At 44.3% G+C, this 18,371-nt stretch overlaps 1 protein-coding gene across 2 annotated transcripts in view; it reads left to right on the top strand.

Annotated features, from left to right (window-relative positions):
• Positions 1 to 18,371, top strand: part of Task6 (TWIK-related acid-sensitive K[+] channel 6) — a 100,263-nt gene that overhangs the window by 72,344 nt on the left and 9,548 nt on the right. The window lies entirely within an intron of this gene.

Genomic DNA, 18,371 nt, shown 5'->3' with positions numbered 1-18,371 from the left:
TTCGCCTCGAATCGAGGGGTAGTCTACTCGCGCGGCTGCCAGCCAACAATTGCCTTGGATATACGTGTTCGCACAAGCTGTATCGATGGGTCATCGTGCGAGATACTCGAAGAAGAATATCCAATCGTAATACTATTCAGGAAGAGAAATAATTGCCATGTCCACTCCGCACTCTCTCGCTGTTCGCCTTTAACTGAACTGATTCGCCCTGAAAATTCACCCTGTTTCTCGTGCATCCATTCCTCAAACGTTCGCGATCACGTCCACGCTACCCTTATCATTCTCAGTCACAGGATCCTGTCGCCAAGTCCTGTCAACAGGCTCTGTTTCTCAATTCCAAACGCTCTTCTTTCTCAGCTCAGCCTCTCAAAGTCGATCGCACGCAGCCACTCTGTTTCTCCCCAAACATTCTGTCGTTCTAAGTTTCCACGCACACGCTCAGCCGCGCGCTATAAAACCGTCCACGCTCGCAATTGTGAAACGAACGATGGCTCGAGGTAATCGCTATTTTCGATTTATAGCAGAGTTCGCCTGATTAAAAATCGCCGATCGTAATAAACGCTCGTGCGGTTGGTCGAGCCAGTCCGGATCGAATTTGGCGCGGGACATACTAGACCGTTCTAACCCCCGTTGATTTTCGCCCGGCACGATCGCACACTCCGCCCGGAGCGCATCGAAACGAACCGATCACGTACACCGGACCCCCGTGGTGGGTAAAACTTAACGCATTTATCGGATCCGGTGACGTATCCGGGGATACGAGTTGACGTCACTGCGTGGAAATGGGCCACGGCCTCGTAAGCCGCCATCCGACCGCCCGCCATCCCCCTCATCTGGCCGCCACTCTTGCACCGTCCCTCGATGGCTCATCATCCTTCGTCCTGTTATTCGCCGCGGGTTCCTGGAGCGACGCGACGGGAAACGGAGTGCCGGATACGCGTGCGATTCTCTCCATTGATAGGAGGATCGAGCGAATTGGCCTGCCCCCTTGGGTACCGCGGAAATTAATGCCCCTTGCAGGGTATTCCGCTCGATTGTCGCGACGTATAACCTAACCCCCTTCTCGCGGTAGGTTTTGCGAAGTTTTGCGGGTGATCTGATCGGTACCAGAGCAACGGATGCTACCAGATAGTAAAGCGAAGCCTCTCGCACTAGAAGGGTGTTTTGTCTGCTCTACGCTGGCGAAAATTAATTTGCATACGGTTATGGACCGTATAAGTGGTTAATTCGAGCATTATTTAGAGTTACGAGTAACGACATCAAAAATCGAGGACTATTAGATCGATGGTATCAAGAGCGACAGGGGGTGGGTTGTTAATGTTATTTATACGGGCCGAGCGTTATAAATAACGGCCGTATTAATCACTTAGTCTGTGACATATATATAAAAAGGCGAACGCGGATCGATAGCGCACGGTAGGAATTATTGATAGGAAATTTTAGGGGGGCAGTTTTAAAAGCTATCACGTAACGATATTACGTATTTGCAGAGACTCGTGGAGAAGAAATTCCCGTCGCTGTGATGTACGCCAGTTGTTCGATGTAACTGAAATTAGTTGAACACCCAGAAGAAATTCATTTTTAATGGGTATCGATGCATTATTGATACCCGTCTGTGAAAATAGGACTTATCGATACCAGCGCCGACGTCCGCACTGAACGCGCTCACCCGAGGGTTAACCAAGTGCGCGTGTACTCGATGAACTCGAGAGCCTCGTTTTCTCGAAAACAAAGCGTTTAATGGAAAAATTTGATCCGGCACTCTTCGACTGGCGCTCGCGCGCAGAATACACCCCGAGGCGGCCCCCGCGTGTATTTAGATTATCGCCATTTTACCCCCCATTAGCCAGCGAACTCCCGCAACCGCCGCGGCTACGCTTCTCGCGTGACAGATTGTAAGTCGGGATGGCAGAATTACACGGGGGAATAGTTGGACGAGAAGTAAACGGTTTTAGGGCGGATTCTGCTTTTTGCTGGCGGTTTTAGTTCAGATTAGGTCGGTGCAGGAGGCGGCGCGCGGTTAGATCGAGCTGGATATTGGTTTGCTCGTGTTTGGAAGTTGTACGGGGAGGGAAGGAACGGGTGGTGTGTTTCCAGTGTTAGGTACGGGGGTGGTTATTAGAAAAAAAAGGGAGCGTTGCTAACGGCAGATCGTAAGACCAGGACAAATTGATATTGTTCGAAGAGTTTCGTTCAGGCGTTCCGAGCCGGTTCACAAATTTACAAACCCACTTCGAAACATAATGGGAAATCTAACGACAGGAACGGTCGGAATATATCGGAGGCGTACATTCGATCTCTTTAATTGGAAGTAACTTTTGATCAAAGTTTAATGAATCGAACTGCGTGTTTCAGTTACAATATTGACCTTCGATATTAATTTTCGATATTCGGTAAAAGCGGTTAAATGAAAAAGTGTGATAAAACAGCGTTCTCGTCGGTACATTTTGAAAATCGATGTTGCATGATACGCTCGTATGCTCGATACGTACGCGATGTATTCATATAGATTTGTACGAGCCCGGAGGTGCATCGCTCACGTGTTACAGAACGAAGTCGGACTAAATTGCCTCCCCCGGTTGATACATTTAGCCAAGCTATCGAACAATTGATGAAACGCGCTATCGATATCGGTCTTTTCGGCTCTATTCATAGTCTACGTAAGTGATATCACTTGGGACGGATTTGTCTTAAATTTTGCACGTAAATGGGTTCTCTCTCTCGTAACTAGGACATCTATTCTTAGCGTTACAGCGTTAGTTCCTTCGCTGGTCTCCACGGCCAACAGGGGTACCGTGGCAATATTATTAAAATGTTTAAATTTAAAACATATTCCAGATGATACAAATAATGGACGAGTGTGTATGAATAAATGTAGGCTACCGTGCGACGTTGCTTGAATGGAACGAAAATGGGGCTAATGAAAGCAATCGAGGTGAAGGATAGACGTGTGGCGTATACTCTAATTCTATTTTTTATTTCCTAACCACGTGTGTTCATTCTAACAAGCATAAAATAATAATTACTTTAGAAAAGTACCGAGAAAGGTGGAAACAAATTAATGGAGACAAAATAATGACAGTGGTATTAACAAATGATAGAGTGTCATGATAGAGCATATTAATTAAAGTAAATGATGTGAAGTAAGTTTCATAAATTGTTAAGTAACAAATACCACAACGTTTCAAAGTGCGAGCAGTTGGAAAGTATTTTCTATTCGTCAAACGGAATGGTGGGTTACTTAAATTCTTGCGACGACGCGTTAGAATTAAAGTTCTTGAAGAAAGTAGAGCAGAAGAAATCATGTTGCAACCGTTCAATACCTGATACTCGATCTATACATGTGTACCCACGTCGTTTCATGAAAATCTTCGTTGTACGTACAAGTAATATTTACCATCAAAGCCGCGTTCGATGTGATCCGTAGCGGGTAGCCGAACTTTTGAAATTGTATCCGAGGCGGGGACTTGCTCGACTAACGCCAGCAATTTCCCCGACGAAACTTTCAATTCCTGCTTAAGAACTCTGAGAACTCTTTTCAAGTTCTTCCATTAAAGTTTATAATAATATTAAACAACGCGTTAAAGTCGAGCGCGTGATTAACTGCACGGGTGCGGTGGTCTACGATCGCCAATTAACAATTAACACGTGTATCGGAACGAGACGGTGATTTAATTTCACGCGTGTTCGACGATTCGAATCGGAGCGGTGTTTATTTTTGCTGGAATTCCCGGCCCTCGATGGAGCAGCGACGTTATAATTCCGCGACTTTGAATATTGATTAAACGCGTGCATCAGCTTATCGTTAATTTACATGCATTCTGATTAAAGTTGGTCAAGTATGAATATATTTTAAGTTCATTCGGCTTTAACGCCGATAACGCTCGCGTACACGGGTGATTATACTGTTCCAAGTGAAAATTTTCCGAAGTAATCGAGTATGGGCATTATCGATGGCTCTAGCAGCGCGCAAGTGGAACTACTTCCGCTTTGATCGGCCCAATTGATTCTTACTGAAACGTGGTCAGAAAACGTATGCTCTCCTGACGCTTTCTACTTGTCGAACTTTCATTTGCGAGCTGAGCGTGAAACATTTGCGGAATTTAGTTTACAGAAATTAAAAATGGTAATCAAAGGTTAGCTTGACGTAGCATAAACGTTATATGGCGGAGTATTAACACAAGGAAGGCTGTATTTTAAATAGACAGCGCATACGTCGTCGTGAAAGTCTTAAGTGCGAACCCTGGACTATATATCATTGGTACGATATGGCTCCCCAAAGGTTGCCCACCCTTGTCCTAAAAGCTTTCAGTAGATTTAGGCCCCGCGTCGCTCCGCTATAATTCGCTTAAAAAAACTACCGCTAAAAAGCGAGTAATTATTCCCAGAGCGTATTCAATGAACGAAATTCCCTTTTACGGAAATCATTCATAATCCTATCAGTTTTTACGGGAAATTAAGCAGCGATTTCTCACGCAAACAGGGTTCATTACGGCTGCCTGTTAGCCAGAACGTTTCAAAGGAATTCTGGGTCGTGAAAAGAGATACGAATTTCGCGGTTCTTTCACGCAGAAAGGAATTAAGCCGATCAAAGTGTAATTAGTTGAACTTTGCACAGCTGGGCCGTGAGCGGTTCCGGTGCCATTTTCCGACGCGGGCGTACCACGTGTCTCTGGTCGTTTCATTCGTGCCCAACAATTCACTTGATGTCGTTTATATCTGGATGAAGGTATCATCGAAATCTCTTTGACGAAATAAAATTTTATTGCACGTTAAAAATAGTGCTGTTTCAATTTCTAAAATTACATCTTCTAACCATAATTTGCATATTTCGAAACAGTCGAGTGAAAGTTACCAAAACTCGACTACGCGCCGCGGTGTAGAGTCCTTCTATGGCGGCTAGCTAACGACCACGGAGTATATCATGCACGCGAAATTAAGCTCGGATGGCTCGAATGAAATCTGATTATTAATTTCCGAAAGTAGCTCTAACCCTACGTGGTCACGAAGCAATATCCTAAATAGGGCTTTCCACAAAGGGAATCGATTATAAAGGGACCTGTACGGCATACGTGAATCGATGCGGTAATCTCGAGGCGATTGTTCGTCAAACAAAGTGGATATCAATTTCACGTGTATTGTTCTCGAAATAAATCAACACAACGTTGTGCACCACGCACACGTTTTTGTAACAACGATAAAAATACTCATAATAATAACTACACCTATTGTTAACCAAAACGTTCGAAAAATGGAGAACTCGAAACGAATAGAAACGCTCTTAACACGAATTATTTCTCACACGTGAATTCTTCGAGTCTTCGACGTTTCGTTCGTGCACCAAGTGATAGGTTGTAAAGAGAGCGGACAGAATTCTTTTCGGATACCCGAAACAATGCATAAAATTCACGCGTCGAGAAATTAGGTTATTATTTCGTTGGTCGCACGGAGATACTTGAACAGATTGCTGGTGCACGTCTGAGCATTCTCGTTCGAAGTAATTCGCGCTTGCAGCGGACATTACCGATAATGCTATCCTTTTTGTCGAGCTTTATAGCGTAAGCGGCATCAACGAAGCAAGACAACTATAGGTTGGACGAACAAAGGGCCATTGTTATCGCTGCCAAGTTGCTGGATATGTCGGCTAATGTATACGGGATCGGTCTAGGTGGGCATTAAATATCTAGGAACCACTCGTCGTCCGATTTCATCGGTGACTATCTCTCGAAGATAAAGGATACTTCTTTATTATTCATCGAATACTTTTCAAATATCGTTCTCTAATACGATTACGTTCGAGGTGGGAATTGTTCGAATTGTCTCACTGCTTTTTCGAAATGTCGTCGAGATTTTGCGAAACGATCGGTACACCCGCGTAACTCGCGAACGGAATCATTCATTGCAGAAGTCAGAAACTCCTATGCAGTTCGTAACTCTTCAACTTCGTTCGTCTCTATGACGGTATGCGGGAAAACTTTTCCAGCCTTGAAGTCGGAAACACTTAAGAATACTAGATTTCAGGATGCTTCCTCGACGAAGAATATCGCGATTAATTAGACCATCGTATTGTTACCATGCTATCGATACAAGTAGGTAGACAGGTCACATGCATTCGAACGATGTTAATTATTTCTGAACTCTCTATTTTAAAGTAGAATGTAGAACGAGGTGAGTAAATTAGAATCCAAAGTGTACGCGATATAAAATATTCAAAAGGAACTTAAACTCGTTTGCTCGAGTGGAAAAAGATCGACGCAGAGGATGATTCTGAAACGAACCGTGTTTGGCTCGCGAGTTAATATTGGAAGGTGTCCATTCAGGGGTAAACGAAACGAGCCTAATTTATGCGAGTTTTAACGCTCTACACTTGCCTCTCGAGTATGAGTTATCGAATTAAACCGGATATAGTGGACAGAAAAAAATGAATAAACTTCCTAATAAACTTTAGTCGCAGCCAGGCTCCATTGTCAGCGAAATAATTCGCTCACCCTTTTTGTTCGTCTGCGAATAAAGCTTCCTCCTGCCACTTCCGCCGGCTGCGTTAGGCCGTTTTTTCCCACCCCTCGCGAGCGTACTAATTAAAACTACGACGCAACGAACCGTGAACCAGCCCCGCGGGGGTGGAAGAAAAAAGAAACGGCCCCTTGTCCATGGAAATAAACGATTTCCCTTTCGACCCGCGAGCGAAACGAGTCCGCTGTCTCGCCAGCCAATATCCGCGCGTCTTTCGAGAGTGCCTCGCCTCTTAAATTTCGAGTGTTATTTCGCGCTCGAATCGCTTTGTTTACCGCGACCACGCGAAACAATTCGCGCGGCTACTCGATTCCCTTCGATTTCGCGAAAGTGTCCTCTGCGAAGACGCAAGCAAATTTCCGAGACAACCGGAAGGGTTGCTCCTTTCGCTCCGCGAGTCTTGCCAAGAAGTATACGAATGTAGATGGCCCCGTCAATTCACCGAGAGATCTCAGAGAACCATTTTCCTACGGACTGAAACAAGACGAAGTCGCGGATAATAAAATTACGTTTGAAAATCCGCTGGTATTCTAGAAGGAAACAAAGTTCCCGAACGCGTTCCCCGTCGCTCTTGGTGTCTCATTTTATTCCTTTCCGGGGAACAGCTCCGTTCATTGCCGGCTCGTAATAGGATAATTAGAGTGCAACCGGATATTTATATAATCGTGGGGATTACGATCGAAAGATTAAAATAATGAGGATTACCCCAGAGCCTCGTCCTCCATTAATCCTCTTTTACCGGGGATGAAAAACTCGCTGATGAAAAACTGGGAACGTTACGCGTTTCGCTGTTTCTTTCGCGAACAAGGGGACCGGGGGAAATCCAATCGGGGACATAACGTATTTATGAAATCAACGAGGACGTATTTCGTGTGGGGTGTTCCGCGGGCGAGACACGAATTGTTCGTAGAAATCACTGGTCGTGACGTGCCGTGGATAACAACATTCGTTATGTGGGACGGGGGTATAAATAAAAGGCCGATCGATCTTTGTTCGATACGGATGCACTGGGGAACCGATTAACCCGGGAACAGTGGCCATAATTAAGGGCATTATTTGAATGACGAAGGTTCCCGTAGGAACGAAGAAAACCGAGACAGTCGTTCCTCGAAGGCGGCGGCCCTATTACGCGTAATTGGTTCATTAGCTCCTATATCGGGTGAGCTATATTCGCTCGTTGTTGTCTAGAGGGGTTAGAAGGAGAACGCCGTGGCGCCCGGCGTCCTTTCACCCTGCGATCCAATCGATATATGTACACGTGTATACAGGGCGATTCACGCAGTCGATACAGCTCTTTTTCTGCTACCGATTAGAAAGTAATCGTTCGCGGAGGATGATCGATGGTACGAGGACTGGATTTCTTCGCGAAGGCAAAGATGCGCGCGTATAATTACAGTTGCAGCTCGTTTATTTTTAGAAAACATAATCTACGCTAATCTGCGTAAAGGAGTACATATACAAGTTTGAAAGATATCTGTAAATGCTCGAGAAATTGCTAATTCATGAGACATGTCGAAGAATGATATATTCATCACGTAGAAGATTTTCAAATGCTTCTCAAGCTCTCTGTAAACACTTTGTACAACGTATGCATATAACTGTGCTTCAAAATATAGTTTACAGTATTGAGATTCCCAAAACTTCACACGTTCGCAGAATCCTTTGGATCTTGCGGCGTGCACGTTGCGCGAAGCTTCGACAGGAAACGCGAAGCTTCCAGATTACGGATAAGATTTCGTTGTACGCTTGTCGCGATGCAAAATTACGCGTGGCTCACGCGTTCTTCGTATCAGACAGTGACGCTGTGAAAGTTATAAATAATAAACGAATAGTGGACAGAGAGAATACTTCTCGCAGCAGATTCTGTCGAGAATTGAAACGGAGTTACGTGCTTTTAAAGGCTGTTTGCAGTTAAGCTTCAACAGAAGAGAGACGCTTGACAAATTTCTGTATACGTCTCTACGATTCGAGTGCAGTACGCGAAATACACTATCGGCGACTGTAATCGCGACGTTTCTTTCGGAAGTTGCACAAAAGTTTCTAAAAATAGCTCGGAAACTTGGCGATTTGTAGCCTGAACGAATCGATTGCAGGCATTGCCTCTTGGCGAGTATTCAACATCGATATTACGACAATAAACAGCAACATATGTGTTCCGCTTTTACACATTTCTCGAGTGTTTCGCTCGAGGAATTAGGTACAGAACGCTGAGAACTCTTTCTCAGCGGAGGGTGGTTACACGCGTTAGAAACTCTGCGGGATACTGGTCGAAATAACATTTCTTTTTATCGTCTGAAACAAATTTTTAAATGATAGATAAATGATGGATTTGTTGCGAAAAAAATATAAGCCTCAAAGCGGTACAAAATTGACGTTCATAAGATCATGAAACGAAGACGTATTTCGAAATGCCTTCATCTGCAAATCGAAGGAAGCTCCTGCTTCCTCTGGTATTAGAAATTTATTACCACGCTTGGCAACACAAAACGCTCGTTACTATTGCACCCCGGCTTTATCATTCATAAGAGAAATAGCATTCTAATTAATGAGCGAACGCGCAAAACTCGGCTGATGCTCTTTAGCCTGTTCGATGCCGCCGTAAATAGAAATTTCAGAGAAGAAATACTGGTAATTTCCTCCAAATTGCTACGAAAATACTGCAAACATTTGCGTATTTTAAAATAAATATCAAACATCCATTACGTACTGTATACTATTGAACAAACATTTCCGATTCGATTACAATAAACCAAGTATTTCGTTACGTGAACTGCGCGCAATCAAAATTTATTTCGAAAACCATTTTCCGCTACAACGAACTTTGTTCCCATTTGTTTGTACTTACTTTGATTTGTATTTTTTTAAAGTCGAACAATTTTTTACACCAATTTCCCCTCTGCTTCACGGCATCGTGAAAAGCTGGGGGAATTGTAAAGCTGAAAGAATCGCGCAACAAACTGTAAAATATACTTCTGGTCTGGTGAATGCGTCCGATGTTTGGGTTTAATTCGCTGCCTCTACGACACCATAGTTTCGCAGCAGCCCCATAAAAAATACATACTGCGCCGTTGCAGTTCACAGATGGAAAGTGCAAGCGAGAATAGACAGACGTTTCTCTGGTAAAGTCTAGCGGAACACTCGGTGCGCACGTACAGAATTCGTGTTCTCGTTTCGTGGAATGCTTGTACAAACGTGGAAAGAGAGATCAAGAGAAACGTTAAAGCGTGTAAAATTATTAAAACTGAGAAACAAAGAACCCGAAGTAACAAGATGCAACGTCCACCGCGAGGTAATTTCCAGCCGACAGACGGAAAATTTACCAACTCCTTTGATTCTTTATCTATGCGAAGATAGCGCGGGGTAATTCGAAGAGAACGAGCCAAGTATGCCCGTGAAGTATAAACGGAGTTATTAAAACAAAAGACGCGCCATTTCGTCCAGTTGTTTTTACCTGTTACGAGTTGTTCCAACCTTAAAATCCCCATTTAACTTGAAACGGTTTACTTTTACCTGGCCGCGCAATCGGGCAGACGCTAAATCGCTGTTGAAAAAAAGGAGGCAACGGAGAATTGCCTTTGTTCCAAAGGCGCCTCGCAACCAACGAAGACGAAACCTTTCTCGAGGATACGGAGCTGGTCCTGGTGTTGCGTTATTAAGACGGAACATATTTTCCGCGTTGCATTACCGTTGCAACAGCCTCGGAACTTTTCTAATTCGAGGATCTTCATTCATTTATAATCAGCTGCCCACCGCAGCGATTTTTCCGGCTGATTGCGATATAGTTTCTCCTTTAAGAACCGGGACTTGAACCTCTCGAGATTCGCAAGCGTACTTTTTTGTGCTTAATCTTGAAATCAGCCGGATAATTTAATCGTTTCGATATACGTCAACCGTTGCAAGTAGTTCACCTTCTTTCTCATGCAATACTCATTGCTCGATGGTTCATGGATTATTAATACTAGCGCGCATTACTTCTCAAACTTTCAAAATCGCTTCTCACAAAAACTAAATCTCAAACACAATTTTATTATTCTCAACGAAGCACCCCTTTAAAATTCCTGTTACACATGGATGGCAAGGATGCCTGTACAGAGGAGCTCGAAGCAAAGAATACCAAGAGGATCCTGATACATCAATAATCACACAAAATGTAGTGACGAGGAATAAAGAAAAAAGATACACGAATGTACGAAAAAATATAACAAAGAATGGAGAAGGAAAGCGTACCCCAAAGGCAAACAACTGTGAACACCGCGTAGCGAAAGTAGTCGCTCTGTCGTGATTGAGTAGAGCCGCACAGAAGCCGCGAAGACGACCCCGTATATCTTACGTCCCTGTTGCATCCCTCATTCTCATTTCAGGCAACAATTCCTGCCCCACTCTGACGTTCAGTCACGCGGCACCAGCGTGACTGCAACGTTCGACCTATCCTCCTCCGTCCTTCGTGGCATGCATTCTCGCCCCTTACCACCCTTTCGGTCTCTCTGTCCTAGCAGTCTGGCTGACGTGACCAGCCTCGCTCGCGCGTCGTCGGTAGGGGTGGCCCGGCTGCTTATTAATGGGAAGACTTGTTGCACTCGCGTATCACCGCTTTGCATCGTGATGTTCCATCGAATTCGCCGTACGATCAGCCGCGGAGAAGGATTTAACGATGGACGCGATTTGAAATCGCGTTGCTCGTGGCGAACGCGACGGAATGAAGCGTCGCGTTACCCTCTGTCAGTCGACAAGATGTGTCACGGGCTTATCGCGAGCTGCGAAGAGGAATGGAAATATTTTTTTTCAATACCAGCGACATCGATTCGTTGATTTTATCGTTGAATTTTTGCTTTCGAAATTCCGATTTTTCTCTTCACTTCGTGTCACTCGATGAGAAGAGACTGTACTCTTTTGCCTGTGATTCTGTAGAACTTCATATTTCCCGGCTCTTTTATCCTTTAACGATGAGAACTTTGTCAGCGGCATTCACTGTTAAAGTTTCTTTCCATGGAATTAAATATTCGCTTGAAAATGCTCGCTCTCGTCGCTCGAGGGTAACAGCTAAATTCGTGATCCATTTAAAACGGGGGAAAGAATAATGGGAATCTGTTCGAACAATTGCTAAAGGAGATGATAAAAAGAGACTACGTGAGAACGTAGGCGCCGTAAAAATGAAAATGCTCGCGGAGCTGGTACAATACTGCAGTGCGTCATATGTTACACTCTGAGAGGATCGTACGATGCAGTTCCTATTAAAAACGTGCATCGTGCTTCGAAAAATATGTTTCGCCTTCGTGAATGAGGGTGTTACAGACATTATTAGTGTAACGCGTCCGACATCGCAGTTCATTACCGTTATTGTTCGAGTTGAATGCAATTTCAAGGCAGCGAGGCTTCTAAAGATCGAAAATGCATTTGGAAAATATTAAGTCCACAAAATTGCAACAACGCACGTGAAAACAGGATGATAACCTAACTCTTTCATTGTCGTACATTTTATGATCACATTTCAGATCAATTAAGATCGAGATTAAAGTTGAATCGTGTCATTTACGAGTGTGAATGAATGAAGAACTTGAAAAACGATTTGAAAGAAACGCGAAGCTGTCGCGTAGGGAATATTGCCTATTACCACCTCCCTCTGATGTTTACTCTCCTTTAGACTAATTAATTGCTCGCCTCGCAGGCGAACTGCTTGCCTGGTTACGCGAACCTTGGCACCGGTTATATTCTTCTCGGGATTAAACCGGTGTTTTCAAATGCACGCGAAGTAATTAACAAGTGGCTGCTGCCGATTCCTCTGTTCCTTTATCCACCTCCTTGGAATCATTCCAAAGAGCCGACTACTCTTTTTACACCAAACAGTTACTCTCTCCCTATCTTTGGCCTGATTCCGTTAAGCTCCACCGAAGTGGCAAGAGTTCGAGTCCTTAAGATGGTTCTATATCGGCGCGCCACTCGATTATCCTTAACCCTACTCGCGATTCTCGTTTCTACCGGTTTTAACGAACACAGTTTACAGTGACAGTGTTCTACCTTTCGTGTGTTACGTGTCGCTAGCAGCCACCTAAAAACCTGCTAAACGCTTAATAATGTCTAATCTTAAATCTCCTTGGTTCGAGCCTCCTATCCAGGCGTTCAACTCGCTGATTCCTATCGCGATCATCGGTCCGTAATTCGATTTTCTCAGGAGAGAAAGAACAGCAACGGACACGCGAAGAGATACAAACGTGTTACGAGGAGAGAAATATAACAGAGGCTAAAAACTCGAAGGCTTCTTTCCACGTCCGACCATTAATCGTTAGAGCAGTCGTTTGTGAGGGGTCGAGGTGCTTTCAACCAGCTGGACGAGGTTAGTTACCTACTCGTCGACGCCTTTTTCTCTTAAGCTCTGTTCTCACGGCAAAAAACCATCGAAGACCCGACGAATGGTATATAAAATTTCCAAACATTTAGACACCACTCCGCGGTGTTTTTCTAACGAGACAAAACTCGTGGTGGAAGGGTGTTGCAATGTTATTTTGGATAGATCGGTTCATTAACGTTATTCATCTACGAGTGTCCCTTGTAAAAATGTTTTTGTCAGTTTTTAATCAGTAAGAGAAACATTTATTTATTATAGTAATCCTGTGACGAGGAAAAGTACGTTGTTCTGGAATATTAAAAAAATAATAAAAATGGTAGGAACGTTGTATTTGCAAGTTAAAAGGAGGTAGAACGGTAAAGGTTAACAGCAGCAGTTGTATGGGGCCAAAGACATGTTTCATTTGAAATGAAAAAGGAACGTCGATGCTTATTCGTCTGTGACAGTGTCCCGAGGTCCCGTTGGAAAAAGAATTCTTAGCATCCTCTAATGTAATTGAATCGCGAGAGGAACACAGCAGCAGTTGAACTTTCTCCATCCTCGCGCCTAGCGATGTGCGCCTAGGCGAGACCATGAGGGAAAATCCATGGTGGTACGTGAATTTCATCTCATTTCATCCCGTTTCATTACTCACATCCTACGGATCGGTGCCTCGTGAACGGGAGAAGGAAGAGTAACAGCCTCAACGGACCCTCATTTATATTCGATTACGCGGAAACTATACCTAATCACTTTCGATTAAAGGACAGACGCAGCTCAATTGTATCCGTGTAGCTAAAAATGAACCGACAATTTCCATTTCTCTTCCTTTTTACCCGCCACTTTAGAGGAGCGTAAAAGCCGGACATTTTTTTCTACGCTTCCGACAGGGGTACAAAGTTTTTTAATTATTTTGTATACCTGCTCGTTTTTGCAGCTTTAAAGCCGCGAGTAGTCGAGAAGTGTACACGGGCTGCAATCCTTTTTAAATACCTCATCTTTTATTTACTGCCCCCAATTCGCAGCACGTGACAACGTTTACGTCTTATTGCTGTTATCCTTTACAATAATATTTGCGACAATCCTTTCACGATTGTTTTAAATAAACGAAACGAGCCGTGCGAGCGACTACGCTCGCTCAGAGGACGACTTCGCAATTAGAGGATCCGCAGGAGCGAGGCGTTCCGCGGGTTCGTCGTCAGGTTCACGCGACAGTTAACTCGCGGCGGAACGTGCGCATAAAATACGGTCGACCCTCATAATCCACCATCTATCTCGATCGTCTCGCGTATCAGTTGGCGCGGCTGCGTTCGTATAATGCCACCCAGTTCATCAGCCATATCTGCGACTATTCAGCGCGGCGATGTGCACGCTCCAGCGGCTGAAATTGGTTCCGGTGAAAGTTACTCCTCTCCCTCTCTCTCTCTCCCTCTCTTTCATTAGCCTGATTGGGGACAATCTCAAGACACTTTACGGAGATATTCCGCGCTCGGAGACGGGTATAATATTGATTTTGAGTGCTTTCAGGTGTTACACCGCCGTCGTTCCACGCGGCTAACGCGCGAACGCGTAACGAAACGCATTGTCGCGTGGCAAAGATTATTCGCGATGTTATCGTTAACGAAAAACTAGTAACGCTTCACGTCGAATCAGATAATTGCCGTGGCTATCGTATTTTCCGGTTTATGGGAACGGATAAACAACCGGGCGTACACCGCGCGTCCCGTTAATTTTCTCAGTGACGTTATTTCATTCATTCGGCAAATTAACAAGAATTCATGGCAAACTGTAATTAACGTTCTCTCGTTCGCGTTGCAATCTGCTGTCGTCAGATAATGAGCCACTGCATGTATTACCAGAGACTACACTTTGAATGCGCACGCGATCCTGTTCGTGCCTAGTGAGCAAGTAGTACGAGACGATTAGAAGCAGACAACGGACTGTCGAAGACGGTTATTGTCTTCGAGGAGGCAAGAATTATCCTTCAAGCATACTATTTATATATTATCTGTTGATATTAATAACAATCGTTAAACAATATGAATTGTTGACAAATTATACTGTTCTCGACATATTTTTCTGTTACGCCATACGATTAATCGCGATATGTTAATAAATACAAAGAAACCAATTATCGTAAGGGGTAGTATCAGATACAACTGTAGAGCGGATAATAAGCTGAAAGTAAGAAATAGTGGATATTCAGATCAAACGTAGACGGATTAAAATACCGATCCTTTCGATTGGCATTGCGGGTCACTGTTGCGGCTAATTCAGTAGAGGTAACAAGTTCCTAACAGGAATAAACAAGTTCCTGGAGGGGTCAATCAAAGAAATAATAACCAATATTATTGGATGATACGGCCATGTAACAATTGGCCCCATTAAACCAGCTGTCCGAATAGGGTTGCCACTCCGACAAACCAATACCAGGAAACTAACTTAGTTATTGCTTCGATATTCGCGTACCATTCCCTTCAGGATCAATTGAAAATTAGTAACGATACATTTGAGTTCGAATAATATTTTCAGCCTTCCGTTCGATTGTATTTTATAATTAATATTAACGAGGGAGTGGAAATAATTTGTTGATAATGAAAACGATAAAAAATACTTTAATGATATTTTTATGAAATGAACGGATCGAAAGATTTTCATTCGTAACAAATAAATTCCTTCGGCTAATCATATTCTCGATAAATTAATAACGCGTAATAAAATTGATCGTTATAACAGGTAAAATACCCGGCGAGAATTTGTTCCACGGAGGTGGTTCCACACCCTTTTTCATGCCACGACGCATCCGTCCGGTTTCTCCGGCTGAAACGAATTTACGCAATCAATTTCGCAGCCCTGATCGAATTCAAAGGAATGAATGGCGGTAATTTCACAGACAAACATACGGAACATCTGGTACATACGTACCAGGGTTTCCGTGCTCGGGAGACGAGTTACACGCAGATGTGCATGCATCGTAACAGAACGCATACTTTTCCGGACAAGGAGACCGACGATGCGCAATGCAGCCTGTGCACACTGCGGTACCGTCGTTCGATTTTACGAAGCATTCAGCGGCTGCCTGCGTGCCGCCATTCATTCCTCAAAACAGCACCGACGAAAACGATCGACGACTAATTGTACTACTCGCGAATGGGTTTAGCCGTCCACCAAACGAAAATCGAGAAGGTATGACGTTGCTGCGAAACAGACTCGTGGCCATTATAGCTTGTGTATTGTCCTTGTACAAATCGAACATCTTGTTTGCGAAAAGTAGACGAGAAAATTATCCGATTGTTCAACTTGAAGGGTCTACGTAAAGGAAAAAAATGCCACCTTTTATCCAGTTCACAGAACCGATTTACGTCCCACCAAGATCGATCAAATCCGATGGATTCTTGTCGAGGCAACTTCGAGATATCAACGCACCGCAATTTCACCTTTTGTACGAGTGAAAAATCGTTTCCGCGATAACGGTCGCGATCGTTGGATTGATGCGGGGGACCACGAAATTTCCATGACAATTCACAGAGAGAATAAGGGCTGCCCACATCTTTCGACGCGCCAGTCGGAAGGAAGTTAGCAACGCTGTCAACTTGACACGCGAGAAAAAAAGGGAAAGAGGATATCGAGGGTGGGTGTCCTCTAAACACGGACGAGAGCTCTGAAGGCAATTTATCGCAAATTCAATAAGACACGGAGATGCCAATCCGGACTCGAGCGTTAATTTAAATCGCAAGGAGGAACGGCTCGCTTTCGCCAGCGAGTTCGTCGCTTGCGGAATTGCCTACACTTATATCCCTAATTCCAGGGGATGATGCAGCGGATCAAGCAGTAGCTAGATTTCGTGTCTCGGTATATGGAATCGTGTTGAGAAAATCGAGGAAGCTGCGCTGCTCTGACATTCTCCAAATTGAACCTGCTCGCCATCGACGGCTGCTATTTTCAATAATTTAATCTTCCACGTACAGAGATAATATTTTCGTCGACCAGCGTTGACGCGACGATTGCGAGATATTACGAGCGTTCTCAGATGAAACGACGAAAACAAGTAGCAGAGGAGCGCGATGAGTCTACGTGTAGCGTTACATAAATGTGTTACGCGGCGTATGGTAATGCGAGTGACAAGTGCCCATACGGTATGAATGAGCAGCATGAATACATATTCGGTATGAATGAACTTAAGCGCGGAGAAACGCGTTTCAAACCGAATGACTGGGGTGTATGGCTCGATTTCGAATGACACGCGCCTGTGTGTGTAAACGTTTTTAGTATACACGGGAGTCTCTAAATGCGCGAAAGCACGTGGTGCGCTGCGAGCCGGATAAAAATCGTTCAGTAAAGATGTTCTCTGAAACTGGTGATTGTGCGGGGTACAAAAACGTTGCCTCCACGGTCCTGTAATGGGAACTGTGTTTGCAACGCGGTAGAAGGTATTTCGCGATGAATGAGGAACAGAATCTCGACTGAATTATTCTCCACGCTGAAGACCCTATCGCGATTAGATCCATTCTGTATTGCAAATTCGAGGATGAAATTTGTAATAAAATCCGCGGTGAATAGATCTGAATGGAGGCAAACAAGTAGCGAGCGTCCTCGATGGACGAGAAATCGTGGAAACCGGAAAAAAGAGCGGAGAGAAATCGGAAACGGCGGTGAGTCCGTTGACGCGATGAAAAAAAGGTGGACAAAGGGGACGGGGAGCTCGATCTTAAGCCACGCGATCGCTTACCATTGCAAATTCTCTTGGCAGCGGATTTCCAAAGCTCTCCCGCGTTTATCCGAAGCCGGGGTAATTTCGGTACGGGACTAAGAGGCGGGACAGCGGCGGGGGAAACGGAATAAGCAGGATAAGCGGAAGGGAAACGAGACGACGGCGAAGAAATATGAAACGCCGGGTGGAAGGAAGCGGACGAACGGGAAGCGGAAAAAGTGGCGGAACAAAATGTGTCCGAAGAAACGGCGACGGGCGAAGGAATAACTCTCCCCGTGGCTATTGGTGAAAGGATGACCGGTCGCGTTCGCCAAGACTAAACGACGAGTGAACGTTGAAGGAGCAACGGAGTAAAAGTGAACATGAATTAAGAGATTCTTGTTGCTACGTGAAAGCTACAAGCAGAGACCAAATTGAAGGACGAGTGAAACGCACGAGTATCACGAGCAAATGATAGCTTTACGTGGAATTTATGAGACAAACGTTTCAACTTCCACTTGTCTTTTACGGATACACATGAGGAAGTTATATATCGTAATTAATGTAAAATTAACATTAACACAGAAGCAAGAAATACTTTGGATATGTGTTTTTCGAGTACATACTGATATATTGCATTTTCTTGTTAGGGGTGGGTCGTCGAAAAAACTTTCCACGGAACCTGATATTTAGAGGGACCTTTTTCATCCACGCGCGGTTTTCCTCGCTTCACCCATACCTAATAGCGGAAGTAGCGTAATATTTTATGCAACACGCGATGCTATGGCCGCGTAGGCAAATGGTTTTCGATGGAAATTGAAGATTAAACGGAAACGGAGGAACAGA

The sequence above is a fragment of the Xylocopa sonorina genome, chromosome 2 (assembly GCF_050948175.1).
Source record: "Xylocopa sonorina isolate GNS202 chromosome 2, iyXylSono1_principal, whole genome shotgun sequence".
NCBI classification, from domain to species: Eukaryota; Metazoa; Arthropoda; class Insecta; order Hymenoptera; family Apidae; genus Xylocopa; species Xylocopa sonorina.
The sequence above is the reverse complement of the archived record's forward strand: the minus strand, read 5'-3'. Positions and strand labels throughout refer to the sequence as shown.